Source organism: Chelonia mydas, chromosome 3 (assembly GCF_015237465.2).
Source record: "Chelonia mydas isolate rCheMyd1 chromosome 3, rCheMyd1.pri.v2, whole genome shotgun sequence".
Classification (NCBI taxonomy): domain Eukaryota; kingdom Metazoa; phylum Chordata; order Testudines; family Cheloniidae; genus Chelonia; species Chelonia mydas.
This window is the reverse complement of record NC_057851.1, coordinates 81,401,998-81,420,753: the sequence shown is the minus strand read 5'-3', so window position 1 is coordinate 81,420,753 and position 18,756 is coordinate 81,401,998. Positions and strand designations below refer to the sequence as shown.

The following is an 18,756-nucleotide window of genomic DNA, read 5'->3' as shown; positions in this document are numbered from 1 at the left end:
AGGAAAGATGCCAATGGCCCCAACTCATATGAAACTGCTCTGCAAAGAGCCCTTTTCACTGAAATGAACTATGGTGGTATTTTTACATTCTCTATCACTGGTCACTTACAGCAATTATTCTCTATGACTCCCAAACAGCAGTAAGAGATAATGACAACAATTGGATACTCAAAGTAACTTAGACCAGTGCAATAGTACACAGAACTTTAAACTAAAAATTATAGGTTGAGTCACGAGTTGAAAGCTCAAGGAAAATGAGTCAATTGGTGGAGTCAGTCATAAGTATCAAGCTGAAGAATGTTAGAGACGTAGAGGAAGGGAGCAGTATACAGCAGTTCTTAGTACCAAATCACTTCATATATGGCCAATAAGTATCCTCTACTTTTTACCTAATGAATTGTGTGCAACAAAAACAAGTTCTTATTTCTATCCACACAAACATGCACCAAGAATTCTGTATATAGAACATAACACACGGAGGCCAAATTGATAGATAACAGGTCTTCTTCACAAGAATAAAACAGTGAGCCAGACATGAGGCCCTTCATTCATTGTCAACATAGAACTGTGAGCCATGTTTAAATAACATTTATGAGGTGTGGAAAAGAGCAGGTTTACAAAGCATAGGTAACCAGACAATTATTATTTAACAGCTAAGTACACAGGTTATTCCAGCTAAGGTCATCACTAATTTGGGCCCTCAAAATTTTGGACATTATAATGAGATTTGGTTAATAAAATAAACTTTTGGTCAGATCATGGCTCTTTTGAGGTTTACACAAAACAAATCTGCCCTTTTTTGTGCATGGGACCATTCTGGTGCCACTGCATCCAAAATCTGGTGCATAAGCTGCAATATTGGACTTTAATAAATACCACCGAATTCCTGAGCCCCCATTTTTATGATGTACCCAACCCTTTGGATAACTGGAAAGGTCTCCAGAGTATACTCCTGAGTAGCTTGCAATGAAAAGCTTTATTTAAGGAAGTTACATGGAATTCTGAGGTACACAGGCCACATGCAGTGGCAGAATGTGACTATAAGGCTCGAGGGAATAAAAATACATTTTGTACTGGATCAAGTAGGCCAATTTAAAATTATTTTTGCTATTGACTTGAAATTGTGCTATAAATAGCTGTGCATGAACAGCTAAACTTATTATTTCAGCTCACAGCTGTGGAGGAGCACTTGACTTTTTATAATTTCTCATTTGCTTAAAAAAAAACAAACCTCTAAATACTGTCTCGTAAACATGTGCTAAAGAGAGAGCAAAACAGAAAAACACTTCAGAACAAAGCACGTGCAATGACCTAGCAAATACATTAAAGCCAGTAACAGTTACAGTAACAGTGTTCTGAGCCTCAGCTCTGCAAATGCAGCTTGATTGCCAATGTCAACAAAAGCATTTGGTTCTGATGAGAGGGACAGATGGAGTCATTTTCTGAATGTAAGCTGCATCAAGCCAAAGTGTCCAAAATAGAAACAGAAATTGAAGGGAAGATAAAAGAAACTTGGGTCCTGATATGCATATCTGCTAGAATGAAGTACTTTAGAGGCTTCTTAGTACTAATGTGACTATAGGAATGAAAGATGTTACTCTGCTAATCTTCCACAGCAGAGGGTAGATGGCAAGGGAGTCCAACTTTCCAACTGAAGTCTTCTTCCAAAGAGCCAGGAGCTGGAGGGCAGAAGCTAATTTGCATTCATTGGAACAGATTGCAGCTGCTCTCCTCTTTCATACAGAATTGTGTCCTGTGGAGACACCAAGTTCCAGCATGTTTTTTCCATCTTAAGGTGAATGGCCCTTGTCCAGATCAAGATGGGGCCATATAGGTGCAATGCCCACTATCTGTATATGGTGAATAGCAATGCTATATTAAGTATCAGGCTTTGAGCTACATTGGAAGGTGCACAAATACCACAATGATGAGCTTGAGAAAAGAATCTTAATAGACAACTTTGCTGTTAAGTAATGCTTTTCATTTATAGGACCTAAAGTGCTTTACAAAAGAGCATAAACACCATTACCCACATAGAGATGCAGTGACTTGCCAAAGGTCACACAGCAGGTCAATGGCAGAGATGGTTAGAGAACTTAGGTCTCCTGATTCCCAGCTTAGTGCCCTATCCACCAGACCACAGTGCCTTCAGAATAATGTAAATCAGCGATTGGGCCATTGTCTGCACTTTGACCACCCCTACTAGAGACATGAGTTAGGGAACAATATGGGACACAAAGGTAACAATAAGAGTTAAGAAACACAAGATAGATCAGGGAAAGAGTAGATTAAATAATGTTTAGATAAATTAGATGTATTCAAGGCATTAGGGCCTGATGAAATTCTTACTCGAGGTACTAGTCTAAGCAATCTTGGAACTGTTAGCAATTATCTTCAAGAACTCATGGAGAATGGGTGAGGTCTCAGAGGGTTAGAGAAGGGTAAGCATGGTACCTGTCTTTAAAAAGGGGAATAAAGATGACCCAGGAAATAATAGACCAGTCAGCCTATCTTCAGGACTTGGAAAGATACTGAAACAAATGATGAAACAATCAATTTGTAAGCACCTACTGGATAATAGGGTAATAAGCAATAACCAATAAGGATTTGTCAAGAACAAATCATGCCAAACCATCCCACTTTCTTTCTTTGACAGCATTATTGGGCTAGTGAATAGGGGGGAGGCCATGGACAGGATACATCCTGATTTTAGTAAGGCTCTTGACACACTCCCATGTGATATTCTCATAAGGAAAACTAGGGAAATGTGGTCTAGATGAGATTAATAGAAGGTGGGTGCATAACATGTTGAAAGATTGTACTCAAAGAATAATCATCAATGGTTCACTATCAAACTGAGAAGATATATCTAGTGGGGTCCTGCAGGGGTCTGTCCTGGGTCTGGAACTATTCAATATTTTCATTAATGACTTGGATAATGGAAGGTAGAGTATGCTTATAAAATTTGCAGAGGGCACCAAGCTGAAAAGGGGTTGCAGGCACTTTGGAAGACACGATTAGAATTCAAAACAACCTGGACAAATTGGAGACTTGGTCTGAAATCAACAAGATGAAATTTAATAAAGAAAAGTGCAAAGTACTGCACCTAGGAGGGAAACATCAAATGCACAACCATAAAATAGGGAATAACTGGCGAGGCGGTAGTACTGCTGAAAAGGATCTGGGGTTTATAGTGGATCACAGATTGAATATGAGCCAACAATGTGATGCACTTGTGAAAAAGGCTAATATCATGCCAAGGTATATTAACAGGAGTGTCATGTGTCAGGCACAGGAGACAATTGCCCCACTGTACTCGTCACTGATGAGGCCTCAACTGGAGCACTGTGCCCAGTTCGAGGCACTGCACTATAAGAAAGATGTGAACAAACTGGAGAGAGCCTGGAGGAGAGCAACAAAAATAATGAAAGGTTTAGAAAACCTGACCTAGGAGGAAAAGTAAAAAAAAGGGCATGCTGAGTCTTGAGAAAAGAAGCCCGAAGGGAGAGATACTAACAGTCTTCAAATATGTTAAGGACTGTTATAAAATATCTGCAGCAAGGGAAATTTAGGTTAGACATTAGGAAAAACTTTCCAACTATAAGGATAGTTAAGCACTAGAATAGGTTTCCAAGGGAGATTGTGGAATCTCCATCACTGAAGGTTTTTAAGAACAGGTGGGACAAAAACGAGTCAGGAATGGTTTAGGGGATAGCTGGTCCTTCCTCAGCTCAGGAGGTTGGATTAGATGACCTCCATAGGTCCCCTGTAGCCTTACACTTCTGTGATCCTATGAAAAACAAAACCATAGAGTTAATTGTCATCTAGCATAAAATAAATTTTACTTTGGGATTTTCAGCGGTTCTGTGAACTACTGCTGCGCAGGTGTTTGACGAATCATTATCATCAAGATGTGTTCAAAGGGCACATTCCTCACATTAAATTACTGTCACTAAGCTAACCAATCTTTGATCACCTAGGAAACAAGCCCAAGGTGCAAGTTTGCATGTTCTGTAGGAGCTTCTAATATTAGAATGTGAATATTGATTAGTTTACAAGTCAGAAAAAGATCTTCAAATCCTGATTTAAACCAGTGTCCTCCATACTCTGCAGTATTATTTTTCCACAGTATGCCTTGTACAGATGAGATGCAAATGCATCTGTTTAAAAGTAAGTATTTTAACCTTACTCTATTGTATCAGTTTGAGGGAGTAGATAGTAAACTTGTGTTCCATAGCAACAAGGGGAATTAATTTTACTATATTGCTGATGCATATTTTATATATGCATAAATAAAATAAACAGTTCTTTTTCCTCAGCAAAATCCCTACAAGAATTCAATCAGATGTATTAGGATCATTAGGATTGCAACTAGCATGCACGAACAAAGCCACCAGAAGCATAGTATATTGAGGTCATGGATTCGACTTGGATCCTCAAAATCAAGAACATTTAGAGTTAAAGAAGCAACACTATTCTTTTTCCCCACCATGCTGTGCCAAGGTCTCGCAGCACATTAGACATGAGAAAACCCTGGTCTGGTGAGACCTGTACCCCTTGGCACAGAGGAAGGGATTAACAATGATATTTCAGGTTTGGTTCTGAATTCCTTGGCCGAACGTTATATTCTTATCTATTTTATTCTAGTGCTATTGAAATTTAGAAAATGAAACAACTAAGATATAAAGAGCTGTTGTGTTTTGGGCAATCTAAGCTTAGTCAAACATGATCCAGAGATTTCCTTAAAATTTGGCAAAGTTGTTTATTATTCTCCATATAGTCACAGCATACACTATATATTTGTGAAAGACTTAAGAATTGTTTACACTGTGTACCCTGTATATTATTATTAACAACATGAATAGCATATTGTGAATTCATAGGAGGTAGCCAAAGCCCTTATGAAAAAGTTATTTCTAATATGCCCACTGAAAGGAGCAACCCATTTAGCCTTTTTGTAGTTTAAAACATGACTATGGATTAATCCATATTTATTAAGTAAATGCCTGTAAATACTTATTTTGAAGAGTTCACTGAACTCCATTTTTAATTGAAAGAAGTCAATAGATCATTCAAAATAGAAACTTCTAAATTATTTTGCACCCTCAAAGTAAAAAAGCTGATCTAAATTTATTTGAAAATATCTAAAAAGATTCAGGCTGAATTATTTGATGCCTGACTAGAGGCAGGAGATCTTCATTTCAAAATTATAAGCCTCTATCAATTTTTGATCAGCAAGAAGTTTATATGCTCTTACAGTTCTTCTACATGTCCAAAGCCAGATGGAGTTTTGTCCAGAAGCAAAGGTTTATTACCTTGATCAAACTGCAATGGGAGATTGTTTAATTCAGGGCCTGCACAGAATACAGGGACTGGTTGGGACAAACAGAAGGAGATTATCTTGAACAAAATGACACTATAAGAACAGCAAGAGCCTGTGGAAAAGAACAAAAACAAGAGTCATACTCCAGCAATCATAGAGAACAGAGGGCTCCTTAACAAGTCCTGTTGTGTTTTTAAGGCCTTTATGTGTCACCCTTTGTTCTGTCATCCTTTATGTCACACCCTTAGGGTAAATTTTCTGCTGGACTCAAAATCTGCTTGTCCAAATTTTATATGTAAGTGCAAAACTTTCCTAACGCTGCCACTAAAATGGATGGGACCATATACTGTCTCAGTGGCAGTATGCAGCTATATGTATCATACTACAGCTAAGAGACCCCAAGATATGCCACAGTAGTGGAGGGACTCTCCATACTAGAAGTCTGTCAATAGCACAGTACCTCAAAATGAAGAAAGGGGCTGGTGCCGTGATGTAATGAGACTAAGAGGAGCTTTTAGGTTCCTAATGCTGCATACTGTTGGAAGGCGTGGATAGGCCATCTAGCTTCTAAAGCTCCGTAGTAGGGAATTTTGGGGAAGTCAGGGGGCAGGAGTACATTAATGCATCACCAAAGGAGGAGAAATAGGAAGCAGTGTGCCAGCTAGCTGTAAAGATCCAGGAGGGTACACAGATGGCTGCCTCCTGAAGACTTGCGGGAGGAGTAAATGTTCAACCTGCCCCCAGAAGACTACACTAGATAATGGGTAAGTGGAGCCCAATGCATGCTTTGGTGACATTTGGCAAAAGAAACCTGAGAAATTTAGCAAAGCTCATTGTGATGTTTGCCTGCCGTTTCCTATGCAATCCCAGAGAACTAAGCCCACTGGGTTTGGTTTGCTGGAAGCATTCAGACCAAAAAACGTAGTTTCACCCCACCGTAGCAGTTACATGCCAGAGGCGTCACACTCATTGGGAGGGGAAGGCCAAGTTCCCACCCAGTAAGCGTCACTCCCACCCCATCCACATTCCATCCACTGAAATGCCCAATGATTAAATAGTTAGTGTTGACCCTGAAATGTCATTATTGGGCTTCAGAGTTGACACTCCAATTGGATTAATAGGGGCAGGGGAGTTCACACCTCCGAGCCACTGTTTCAGGCTGACATCACTGCATTGGTTACACACGAGTCTCCTTTGGAAGGCTTCCTCTGCAGGCTTGAGGGCTAACGTTTGTGGGTTTTTTTGTTTCTTTTTTTTTGTTTGTTTTTTTTAAGTGAAAGCTGAGGTGTCTGAATGTGTCCTGGGGGCTGCATAAATACATCATGTAGGCTAATACAGCCTGCCGACCATATATTTTACACCCCTGTTAAGTGCACAATTACCAGTTTGCGCACACAGATACAGGTTTTGAGCATATTTTTTTTAATGTAAATATAGAAGTAGAGCTCATTTTTAAAAATGTGGCCATTTAGTTATGTTTTCATTGATTTACTCCTGGGGGAATCCTGTGCAACTGTGTGTGCACGGAAACATGTCCCCCCCCTGCAGATTCTCTTTGCTTTCCCACAGAAAAATGGTTTCTGTGGCCAAAAGCAAAAAGAAGCTACACCAATGCTCACTTACCCCTCCCTGGCAGTGCGGGCACCTCTGTTTGGGCATCCAGAGCAGCCGGGGAGAGATAAGTCACTGCAAGGGAGGTAGGGAAGGAGGGTCTGGGGATCCCCTGGCCACCCAGGGAAGTTAGTCCTGGCGGTGGGGGGAGGGGGGAAGGAGGAAGACAACGATGGAGACAGAGACAGAGTTCCCCCTCCCCTGTATGGAGCAGCCGGGGCTGTGTCAGATCAACCCCAAGAAACCTCTCCCTGCTGCAGGAATCTCTGCACTGCCTAGGGGCAGTTCGGACGTGGTGTGTGTGTCTGAGTGCAGGGGATGAGGCCCGAGGTGAAAGGACTTACGCTGGAGTCCTGAGCAGGGGGCATGGCCTCAACCGGAAGGGGCGTGACCTTTAAATTCCCAGGCCCTTTAAATCAAGATTTAAAGGCCCCGGGGCTCCAGCTACAGTAGCAGCAGCTGGGAGCCCCGGGGCCTTTAAATCACCCCCAGAGCTGCCAGTTGCAGAGGCAGCTGGGAGCCCCAGGACTCAGGGGCGATTTAAAGGGCCCAGGGCTCCACTTTGGTAGCAGTGACCGGGAGCCCCTGGCCCTTTAAATCACCACTGGCGCCCTGCCGCCACTACCCAAGGGCTCCAGCAGTGGGACTCGGTCAGCAATTTAAAGGGCCCAGGGATCCAGCTGCTGCAGGGAGCCCCGGGCCCTTTAAATCGCTGGCCTGGGGAAGCTGGTCTGGTTCGGCATGGCGTACCGGCTCTTGCACCGGACCGGACCGGCTTACTTTCACCTCTGGAAAAAGTGGAGTGGGGGTTCCAGGTGCAGGGAGGGGTAAGGCTTGGCAGGAGAGTTTGGGTGAAGGGGGGGGGTCCAGATGCACAGGGGTTGGGTGGACAGGGGGATCAGCTCCCTCCACTTCCTGGCCTCATCGCTCCTCAGCCACGGGGAATCGGGACCCAGAACCCCCCTCCCACTGACTCCCTTCATGCAACTCCCCACCCCCAAAGCCTCACTCCCTGCATCGGGAGCCCTGCACACCCAGACCCCCACCCCACTGAGCCCCAACCACCTTCACCTGGACTCCCCTGCAGAGTCCCAGTCTTCCTGCACCCAGAACTCCCCAATGAGCCCCTGTGCATCCAGATCTCTCCCACCAAGATGCCCACACCCAGATTGTGCCAGAACCCTGGTACTCTTGAGGTGAATTCTGTACCAAAAAATTAAAAATTCTGCAGATTTTATTTGTGAAAACGACACAGTAACACTAACAATATAATCATACCATTTTCAATTATTTTGGTACTTTATTTCAAAATAATTCTCTGCAAATAATTGAAAATAGTGTGATTATATTGTTGTGTATTTATGTTATTTTCACAAATAAAATCTGCAGAATTTTAAAATATTGTGAATAGAATTTATAATGTTTTGGTGCAGAATTCCCTCAGGAGTAGTTGATTAATACAGAGTACAAAATCAATCTACAGCAAAGAATTTTATTCTAGTATTGTTATTTGTGTACTGCTGTTTTCCTGGTTACCTGAAAAAGTTGCTACAAATATAAGCATTCAGAAGTTCAAATATTATTTTTTCATATAATGCATATCTATAAATATACTAGAGTTGGTAAAAAAATTAATTCTGTTATTGTAACTCTCTACTCTCTCTTTTAAGCTCATAATTGTGCCTAGTCAAATAGTGTTGTCCATATGGTGCCTCCATTGCTCGTGGGGGCTGTAATGTTTTCTAACAGTCTGAATTCATTATATTTTCCCATTCTGCAGCATCGGGAACCATCTTTTATCATCCTGAACAGAAATGGGAGAGTTTGAGAAATGCCCTGCTGAGCAATCTCGTTTTCATTAAAAAAAAGAAAAAAAAGAAAAAAAAAGATTTGTTTAGTGACAAGTGGGGGAAACTATTATAAAAAGAAGAGGATGGGAGATAAAGACAAATGTGAGGGAAAGGACAGGCTGTTTGTTTCCTGGTTGTGACAGGGACTCTCTCCTCTGTTAGCTTACACCAAATAAAGTAACAGCAGTATGCAATTTGAACATAGATGGATCAGCAGTGCCATAAATACAGCTGTGCATGTCTACTAAACAGATGTTTTTCTTTTACTTTCCTAGCTAATCTTCAGCAGATTTATTGGCGGAATGGAATCAATTACAGTGGGTTTTGCACAGACTGTGGAGAGAGCTAGAGAGAGAAAAGTCCACTGACACAGATTCTCCTCCTTCTCGTCAATAAGTTAAGTATTCTCTCTCATTTGTCTGTTTAATTAAATCACTTAGATATTAGTTTAGCCTGAGCTAGGAAGGGACAGTTAGTACCGCAGCACTCACCGTCTCTATACATAACACCTGCAGCGAAGTTCTTTATTTCTGTTATCTCTACAAGTGCTCTTGGCTTTGTAACAATTTGTTCTGAGGAGGAAGAAAGATTGAGCGTTCAATAGCAGATGTATTTCTGAAATGTATCAGAGTGGGGCCATGTCTCAGGAATGACAAAAAACTCCAAACCTGACCTGGGGTCAAATAAGGGCTGGGGGGAGAAAGAGTCATGTCCTCAATTTTTTGTTACTACCCATGAGCTAGTTCACACTCCCCTATGATTTCTGCCATGTCCTAGTATCTGAATTGGATTTTCTGGAGGCAGTGTTTCTTGTCTGACAAAAAAAAAACAACAACACTGTTTCTGGTGGGGTAGATTTCTCTCTCTCTCACTCCCTCCTTGTCTCTAATTGCTCCTGTTTTCTGTACTCTATATCTCTCTCTTTCTACTTAGCCACACAAGTTGCCAAGAACACATCTGTCCTGTACTCCGCTCTGTACTGCCTCTGGTTGAATGCAGAAATCAGTTCAAATCTCTGTCCAAATATTCAAAGCTTTCCATGGGATTAGATCCAGCTACCCAAGACATTGCTTCAACATGCTATACACAGCCACTACATACCACTGGAAAACTGAAACTGCTGACCAATAACAGGAGTCAGCACTCCCATGACAGCTGGATTCCGCCTCTGGAACTCACTCTTCCAACAGACTATGGACCTCAGCATTTTCAGAATTAAATGCAAAACTCATTTTTCCACTTAGCTTTCCTTATTAAGTTCCTCGCTTGTAAACATGCACATAGACACACTACACCCCCATTCACTCACACACACAAGCTTACTTCCACCCTCTATAAACTAGTCAAGCTTCATACATGATGGGAAGGATGCAAGATTGTTATTGTTATTTCTATTTTTAAATATTTGGCAGGTGCTAGCATAAAATGATGACGGGGCGATATAAATGCAGTTAGATAGACAGTAATTCTACAGTAACACTTGCAGCATTCCCAGTATGTGACATCTAACACTGGTAGCACTTTTTAGGCTGAACATGAGAAATCCTACTGCTACTCTCCATGTTGTCTGATGCATTAGAATTGGTGCAACATCAGTCTGGGATTGCAGATCCAGGAAGCAAGCACAGACTGAAACTATTGAAGATTAATATCACCCATTTTCTCAGGTTACGATTCATTCAGGATTGAAGCTGCTCTACATCAATTGTTCTTTTACTGGATAGTAGCCCTGCAATATTACACACACTATGCTAGCAGCAGAAATATCATGCCTCTCTCTCTTCTGTTAATACTCCAAGACTGCAACAGCCTGTAAGAAAAGTACCTACCATGGTAACACTTACGTTCTATTTTCATTATCTTGCTGCCTAGATGCTACAGTGATTGATGCCCATAGATATCTAAAATAGACAGAGAATGTTTGACATTGAGGCTGAACTATACATGAGACTAGGAGCCTGTGGCAGTGATCTAGGAAGGTAGGGTATAGAACAAGAAAGAAAATATAGACTATGGCAATGACAGGCTATGTTTGTGGTGAATTAACCTCTCTGTGTTAATGTGAATGCAGGAAAATGTTATGCATTTTTTCCTCAGAATCTCTGCAGCAAGCTGAAAGTGATGATGCATAAAATTAAAAATCCTATGCCAGTGGACAGAGACAGTGCTTTACATTTACATCCATTCTGTGCCATTTCCTGTGTGCTGACGGCCTGTGGAAAGAGGGCCAACGTGACATGGCATTTCAGATTGTGTCACATGGTCAGAAGATAATGAGTGTCAATAATATTGGGCTTTGACAGAAAATAAAAAAGGAAAGGAAAAAGATGCATGTAAATATGTGTTCTATATTTAATTTATTTCATTGGAAACAAGTAAAAGATATCTAAAGGCTTAAGGCACCCTGACTTTTCATTACCATCACATCTACAGCATCACCAAAACCAATTACAGACTTGCATCCAATCCCTCACAACATCAAAACACCCTGTCAGCAAAACAAAACAAAACAAAGACACCCCCATCCCATTGTGCCCAACACCAGCAGAAATCTCAAAACTCACTGAAACTCTCCACATTCTCAGACCTCAACCCCCTGAACACTACCCAGAAAGGAAGGCTTTGTCATAAGCCCTGAAAGTCAAGAAATCCAGGCAATTTCAGCCAAGGTTGAGGGAAATGATTTTCAAAGTTATGGGGAGCTCACGGAGTAACCCCCTCTTTTATAAACTTATGTGGCACCAACTCAAGTACCTCTACTGATAACTATAGCAACATGGCACAGGTGAAAAGCTGTCTCTCACATAGACAGCAAGTCATTTAGGGCTTTATAGATTAAAATGGGTGGGCAAACTACGGGCTGCGTCCAGCCTGTCAGTTTTTAATCCGGCCCTTGAGCTCCATTGCCCTGCTCTGGCTGGGGAGTGGGGTCAGGGGTTTTCCCCACTCCGGCAAGTTCCCACGCCCCACTCCCACTCCCCAGCAGGAGTGCCAGGCTGGCGGAGTGGGGCAAGCCCCCGACCCCACTCCCCAGCCAAAGAACCAGAGTGGGGCAATGAGCTCGAGGGACAGATTAAAAGTTTATTTGAATATCTCTTCTTCAGAGTTAAATTGATTAACAACAACATTGCTTAATTATGGTTTGCTTTGAAGCTAAAATAGTTTGAATATATTTTGGATATTGCCACGGTCAAATGGGAAACACTGATGATTTAACAAAGCTAATTACAGATTGAACTTTTACGTAGTGCAGTACACTGAAGAGTTTTAGCCAACATACAATTTGTGTTCAGACAGGAGCAAAATTGTGTGGTAAAATCAACAAACAGCTCAGTAATGTAATTTTCTAACAGTGCACGGTTCAACAGAATCATTTTAATAGTGTTGGTTTTGAAACAAACTTGTGTTGTCCCTGTTTGAACATGAATTGTTAATTTTGTGAGCATTCATGGTCCGCCATACAATTTCCATAGCAAGATGTGGCCCTCAGACCAAAAAGTTTGCCCACTCCTGGAATCAACCTTCTCCCAGAAACCAGCTGGCAGGCTATGCAAATCATGGAGACCTGATGTCATGTGCTCCTGGCAAGATGCATTGCTTAAAAAAAAAAAAAAAATCAAGCAAACAGTGCAGCATGTGGCTATTTATCTCCAACTTCTGAATGGATTTAAGTATGTCTGTATCCACATTGCATTAATCTAGTCTTGCTGTGGTAAAAAAATAGATTAGGGTAGCATGAGCTGTATGTATCTGAAAGAAATAGTTGCAAATTCTTGACCAGACACAGGTGAAAAAAGCAGTCAGTCCTGGTCACTGCTACTATAGGATCAATAAATGAGATTTAACTAATTTACATTTATCCATGCTCCCAAATCATCCAGATACAGAAAGAGAAACCATATGGGTCACTAAAACTTCTACCATATAAAATATATTTTATTCAGTTTACCCCTCTACTAAACCCAATAACTTGTGTTTCACAAAATCATACTTTCCAGAAAGGCATCCTGTCTTCATATGACATCAAGAGATGGAAAATTTACCAGTTTTCTTGGAAGTTTAGTTTGGTGGTTAATTGCCCTCACTGTTAAAAATGTGGGTCTAATTTCTAATTTTAATTTGTTTAGCTTCATCTCCCATCCAGTGGTTCCTATTATGCAGTTCTCCGCTAGATTAAAGAGCCCTTTAGTAATCTGTATTTTCTCCCCATGAAGGTACTTATACACTATCATCAAGTCTCCTCTCAAACTTCTTTTTTGTTAGGCTAAACATTCAATTTCCATTCCCTCCATGTAATTAAAGAGGGTCATAGTTCCACGAGTCCAAATTGCATAAAGTAATTCACTGCTCTGCATTTGTTGTAGTAAAGTCTCTCCCCCTCTAGTGACAAAGTGACAGGGACGATTATCCATCTACTGTTGGGGTGCATATCAAAATAATCATGTCCCCTGGTATGGGAATACGAGTCACAATAACATAGGCACAAGCTAAGAGCTTACAATTATCATAACAAAAATCAGATAGCCATTGTTTATAGTTATATTCATAGTCTGTTCCACAAAAGTTAAATGAAATCCTGACTCATTGAAGTCAATGGTCAAATTACCACGGACTTCAAAGGGATTTCTCCCAACTAAAATGGTGCTGACTTGTGAAAAGTCTTTAGGAAAATACTTTTACCGTCTCCTCCTGTGTAGCAGAAACATAATTCCATTGGCAAAAACATCATAATTCCATCATGAACCTCTAACCCCATCTAAACACATGTCCAGATAGTGAGGAGCACAGGTCAGATTTAACTTGTACTCAGTACTGATAATCACAGTCTATCATTTATTCATGGCATCACACAGCAAAATAGAATTTCCTCTGATCACAGCCATTTTGCTCGGAAAACCCCCAATCTCTTTATTTTTATGTTTACTTTTATTTTACAAAACATATATGGATAAACAGTTTGTATGATCCACAGATATTGAAGGACAACAACATGCTAGGTTTTGGGTGCAGAAAGAATTAAACCTAAGAGATGAATGACAACGATACTTAATACTTATATTGTATGTTCAAAGCACTTTACAACCACTGACCAATTAAAGAAGATTAAAAGGACATCCATTTCCAGAGTTCTGATTAGGTTATAGTCATGTATTTGAATTTCTAAAATATGCTAATCAACAGTCTATTAATGCAAATATGTAAAATTAAGAAGCACAATTATGAAAAATTACAAATTGACCTAGATCCCATCCATTTTGACGGTAAAAAGCATTTGAAATTTCCTCAGGGAGAAATGTTCATGAGCTGTGTATCCCCTACACATGACAAGAGATGTGCTATATGTCTTTGCATTGGACATGGAAATCCATTTGAACTCTTTGTCATAAATGCGGGATGACTTCCATGAGACACTTTGGGCCAGATTCTCAGCTGTGCTCAATATACATTGTATACCGCTGAAGGGTGGGGGCGGGGAAGAACACCAGGAAGTGGCTCCCGGCTCTTTGGTCCTGGCATAGTTTGGAGCAGCCACTTGACTAATCTAAACGATATAAGCTGCCAATAGCCCCATCTCCCCTCCCTCCCAGGGCCTTTTGAGCAACTGGAGATTACCACAGATCAGAAGTGCTCCAAACTGCACTCTTGTCTTCCTAACTATGACCCTTAAATAGGGGTAGGAGAGGGGAATCATCAGCTGGCTCACTGTCCCTCTGTGCCACAGGACTGAAATTGTTTTAATGGCTGCAAGTAAGGGAGAGAGATGAGATCTTCCTTGGCATCACACAGAAAGTTTATGTGCTCTCTAAGTAGTTAAGACATTAGGGAAAGGAATAGTTTATGTAGAAATACATATCCTATATAAAGTTTAATAATTTTTATTAATAAATACAAATAGTCTGAAATGCGTTTCATCATGATCTTTAAAATAACTTTCTTTTATCAAGATGAAGATTGCAGAAGATAATTTGACTTACAGCCCAATCCCAAAACAGAAACATTACTGCAAATCATAGAATCATAGGACTGAAAGGGACCTTGAGAGGTCATTTAGCCCAGTCTCCAGCACTCGTGGCAGGACTAAGTATTATCTAGACCACTCCTGAGAGGTGTTTGTTTAACCTGCTCTTAAAAATCTCCAATGATGGAGATTCCACATCCTCCCTAGGCAGTTTATTCCAGTGCTTAACCGCCCTAACTGTTAGGAAGTTTTTCCTAATGTCCAACCTAAACCTCCCTTGCTGCAATTTAAGCCCATTGCTTCTTGTCCTATCTTCAGAGGTTAAGAACAACAATTTTTCTCTCTGCTCCTTGTAACAATCTTTTATGTACTTGAAAACTGTTATGTCCCCTCTCGGTCTTCTTTTCCAGACTAAACAAACCCAGTTTTTTCAATCTTCCCTTATAGGTCATGTTTTCTAGACCTTTAATCATTTTTGCTGCTCTTCTCCAATTTGCCCACATCTTTCCTGAATGCGGCACCCAGAACTGGACACAATTCTCCAGCTGAGGCCTAATCAGTGCCGAGCAGAGCGGAAGAATTATTTCTCGTCTCTTGCTTACAACACACCTGCAAATACATCCCAGAATGATGTTTGCTTTTTTTGCAACAGTGTTACACTGTTTACTCTTATTTAGCTTGTGATCCACTATGACCCCCAGATCCCTTTCCGCAGTACTCCTTCCTAGGCAGTCATTTCCCATTTTGTATGTATGCAATTGATTGTTCCTTCCTAAGTGGAGTACTTTGCATTTGTCCGTACTGAATTTCATCCTATTTACTTCAGACCATTTCTCCAGTTTGTCCAGATCATTTTGAATTATAATCCTATCCCCAAAGCACTTGCAACCCCTCCCAGCTTGGTATTGTCCACAGACTTTATAAGTGTACTCTCTATGCCATTATCTAAATAATTGATTAAGATATTGAACAGAACCGGACCCAGAACGGATACCTGCGGGCCCCCACTCATTATGCCCTTCCAGCATGACTGTGAACCACTGATAACTACTTTCTGGGAATGGTTTTCCAACCAGTTATGCACCCACCTTATAGTAGCTCCATCTAAGTTGCATTTCCCTAGGTTGTTTATGAGGTCATGCAAGACAGTATCAAAAGCTTTACTAAAGTCAAGATATACCACCTCTACCGCTTGCCCCACCCACAAGGCTTGTTACCCTGTCAAAGAAAACTATCAGGTTGGTTTGACATGATTTGTTCTTGACAAATCCATGCTGACTGTTACTTATCACTTTATCTTATGGATGCTTGCAAACTGATTGCTTAATTATTTGCTGCATTATCTTTCCAGGCACAGAAGTTAAGCTGACTGGTCTGTAAATGCCTTGTTCCTAAGAAGGAACTGGAGGTGATGAAACTGAAAATGAAGTTGTATTTATTTTTAATTTTGCTGATGAAAGAATATTGAGTGACTGTTGCTAGGGTTCTTTTTTCAATCAGCAATTTTTATAGGATTTTTATATTGAACTTTCCAAAAACTGGTGACAGTGTCATCTCAAGACCTGTTTACTCAGGTAAGACCATGCCAGCTTCCTCAAAAGTGATCTCATGTATTGAGATTTTTGGTATTTTTGGAGGGGAGAGGGATTCACAGACTTGTATGCAAACACTGAATACTCAAAATTGCTGATTTAAATGTGACGTTTCCAAAACTGACACTCATTAAGGATAACCCAATCTGAACGAGACTGGACCAAGTTACATGCCTCCAAGTTAGCCTTCATACCTGATTTGACTGAAGACCTCGGAGAGACGTATTGCAAGATTAAGTAAGCGAAGTTTACAAACAAGATGAATCGAGGGTAAGACAGAGAAGCCCTGCAATTCAGGTCAACAAGACATTTAAATAAATGCACTAAATGCTCCCATAACAACTATGTGGTGTGACAAAGTTCCTCCTCTACCTTGGTGGGTCCTGTACTTATTGGCGGATTTTCTCACCTCAGAGATTCACGGCAGCCCTCAGTTTGGCCACTTTTGTGGCTCAAATCTGCCGTTCACTCAGATAACCTCATCACTGGCCAGCATGGGGAAAAAGAGAAAAGGAACCCCCACAGTGTCTTCTGATCCACCATGTAGGTCAGGGAACAGCCCAGAGACCTCCCCTCTGGTGGAACCCACTGTCCAGATCAACTCCTCCTGTGTCTGATCAGGAGTTGGGAGGATTTGGGGGGAACCCGGGCCCGCCCTCTACTCCGGGTTCCAGCCCAGGGCCCTGTGGATTGCAGCTGTCTAGAGTGCCTCCTAGAATAGCTGCGTGACAGCTACAACTCCCTGGGCTACTTCCCCATGGCCTCCTCCCAACACCTTCTTTATCCTCACCACAGGACCTTCCTCCTAACATCTAATAATGCTTGTACTCCTCAGTCCTCCAGCAGCTCATCCTCTCACTCCCAGGTCCTTACACGTGCCCCCTACTAACTGATGGGAAGTCCTTTTTAAACCAGGTGTCCTGATTAGCCTGCCTGCCATAATTGATTCTAGAAAGTGCTTAATTGGCTCCAGGTGTCTTGATTAGCTTGCCTGTCTTAAGTGGTTTTAGCAGGTTCCTGATTGCTCTAGGGCAGCCCCTGCTCTGGTCACTCAGGGAACAGAAAACTATTAATCCAGTGGCCAGTATATTTGCCTTCTACCAGACTCCTGTACCCCACTGGTCTGGGTCTGTCACAGTGGGTAAAACCAGACAATCACTTAGGGGAGAGGAGGCCACAATCTCATACAGGCCACTCCAGCCTTTGACCAGTCTCTTTCTGTACCTGAAGAAAGTCCACTGATGAGAACCACTGTGCCAGCAGATCATCACCATATGGCTCCTTTCTCAGAGTTCCAGCTCCTTTCCAAGTCACAAAGCCAGGGCAAGAGGACTGGAGAGGGCTGAAGGCAGGAGGATTAGAGGGAGTTGCCTGTTCTCTCTAAGCTGGTCAGCCTAAGCCAAGGCAAGGGAAGAGTGGAGGGGCTTACCTACCAACATCCCCGCACTGCAGAGCTGGACTAAGAGAATCAGTGATGAGGCTGATCTCTTAGTAGAGAGTCTGTGGGGATCCTTACTGGGGAGAGGAAGGTTCCACTCTAGCTGGAAGGGCAGGGATGGCTGACCTGGCAGAGGGACAGAAGAGGACGGACAAAGATCCTAGGTGTGGTGGAAAATGTTGGCATATGATATGTGTGGGCATCATGTCATGGGGTTTTAAGGACTACATGCACTGGGGTGACAATGGACAACATGGGGGACTTTTGTTATGGACTGATTTGCAGTATGGTTTTGCTAATACATTGGCCCTAAGGAAGGGTATTATTGAAGTGGAATCCTTGGGTTACCTGAGGGGGAAACTGAGGCAGATGCACTTGTGTTGTAGCCTGCCACAAGAGAGTGTTCCAACTGGACCACTCTGTGACACTCTCACTTAACATGGTTATTTTGAAACATCCAGCACAGACAGGGAAACTTGTTGGGTCTTCAAAAATTATTTACAGGTCACTTTTAAAACAGCTGCGGTAATGCCTATCCTCAAGACTTTACTCTTCATCCTGGTGGCCTAGCAAATTATCATCCAACATTGAATATCCCTTTCAAAGCCTAACTGTGGAACACACAGTGTTGATCTGGCTAAATATAAGCACTAAAGTAAAGGTTATTATTTCCAGTACTGTGCAAAAATTGCAACAAGAAGACAGTTCTGTTCAGAAGATGCTGAATAAAAGTATTAAATGCTGATTCCGGTCATACATTCACCTCTATTAGAGCTGATTATCTTACTGTGAACCCATGAATCACTCTCTAATACTGCAGACAGCACTTTACATGATGGTCCTTCAGGGGTAGCTATGTCCTGCTTCCAGTCATCTTTATTCAAAAGATACCAGTATGTCCCTTTTTGTGATCACCATAGGACTTATTGTACATGTACTGTACAGTTAGTGCCCAGTTTCATTATGTATTTACATGCTTCCTC

At 41.6% G+C, this 18,756-nt stretch overlaps 1 long non-coding RNA gene across 1 annotated transcript; it reads right to left on the bottom strand.

Annotated features, from left to right (window-relative positions):
* Nucleotides 1-240: 240 nt before the first annotated feature.
* Nucleotides 241-17,167, bottom strand: LOC122465027. The gene is made up of 3 exons (XR_006289548.1): nucleotides 17,126-17,167; nucleotides 5,316-5,435; nucleotides 241-1,753 (listed from the first exon to the last, which is right to left on the bottom strand). It is a non-coding gene; the product is annotated as an uncharacterized LOC122465027 (long non-coding RNA).
* Between the last annotated feature and the right edge of the window lie 1,589 nt (nucleotides 17,168-18,756).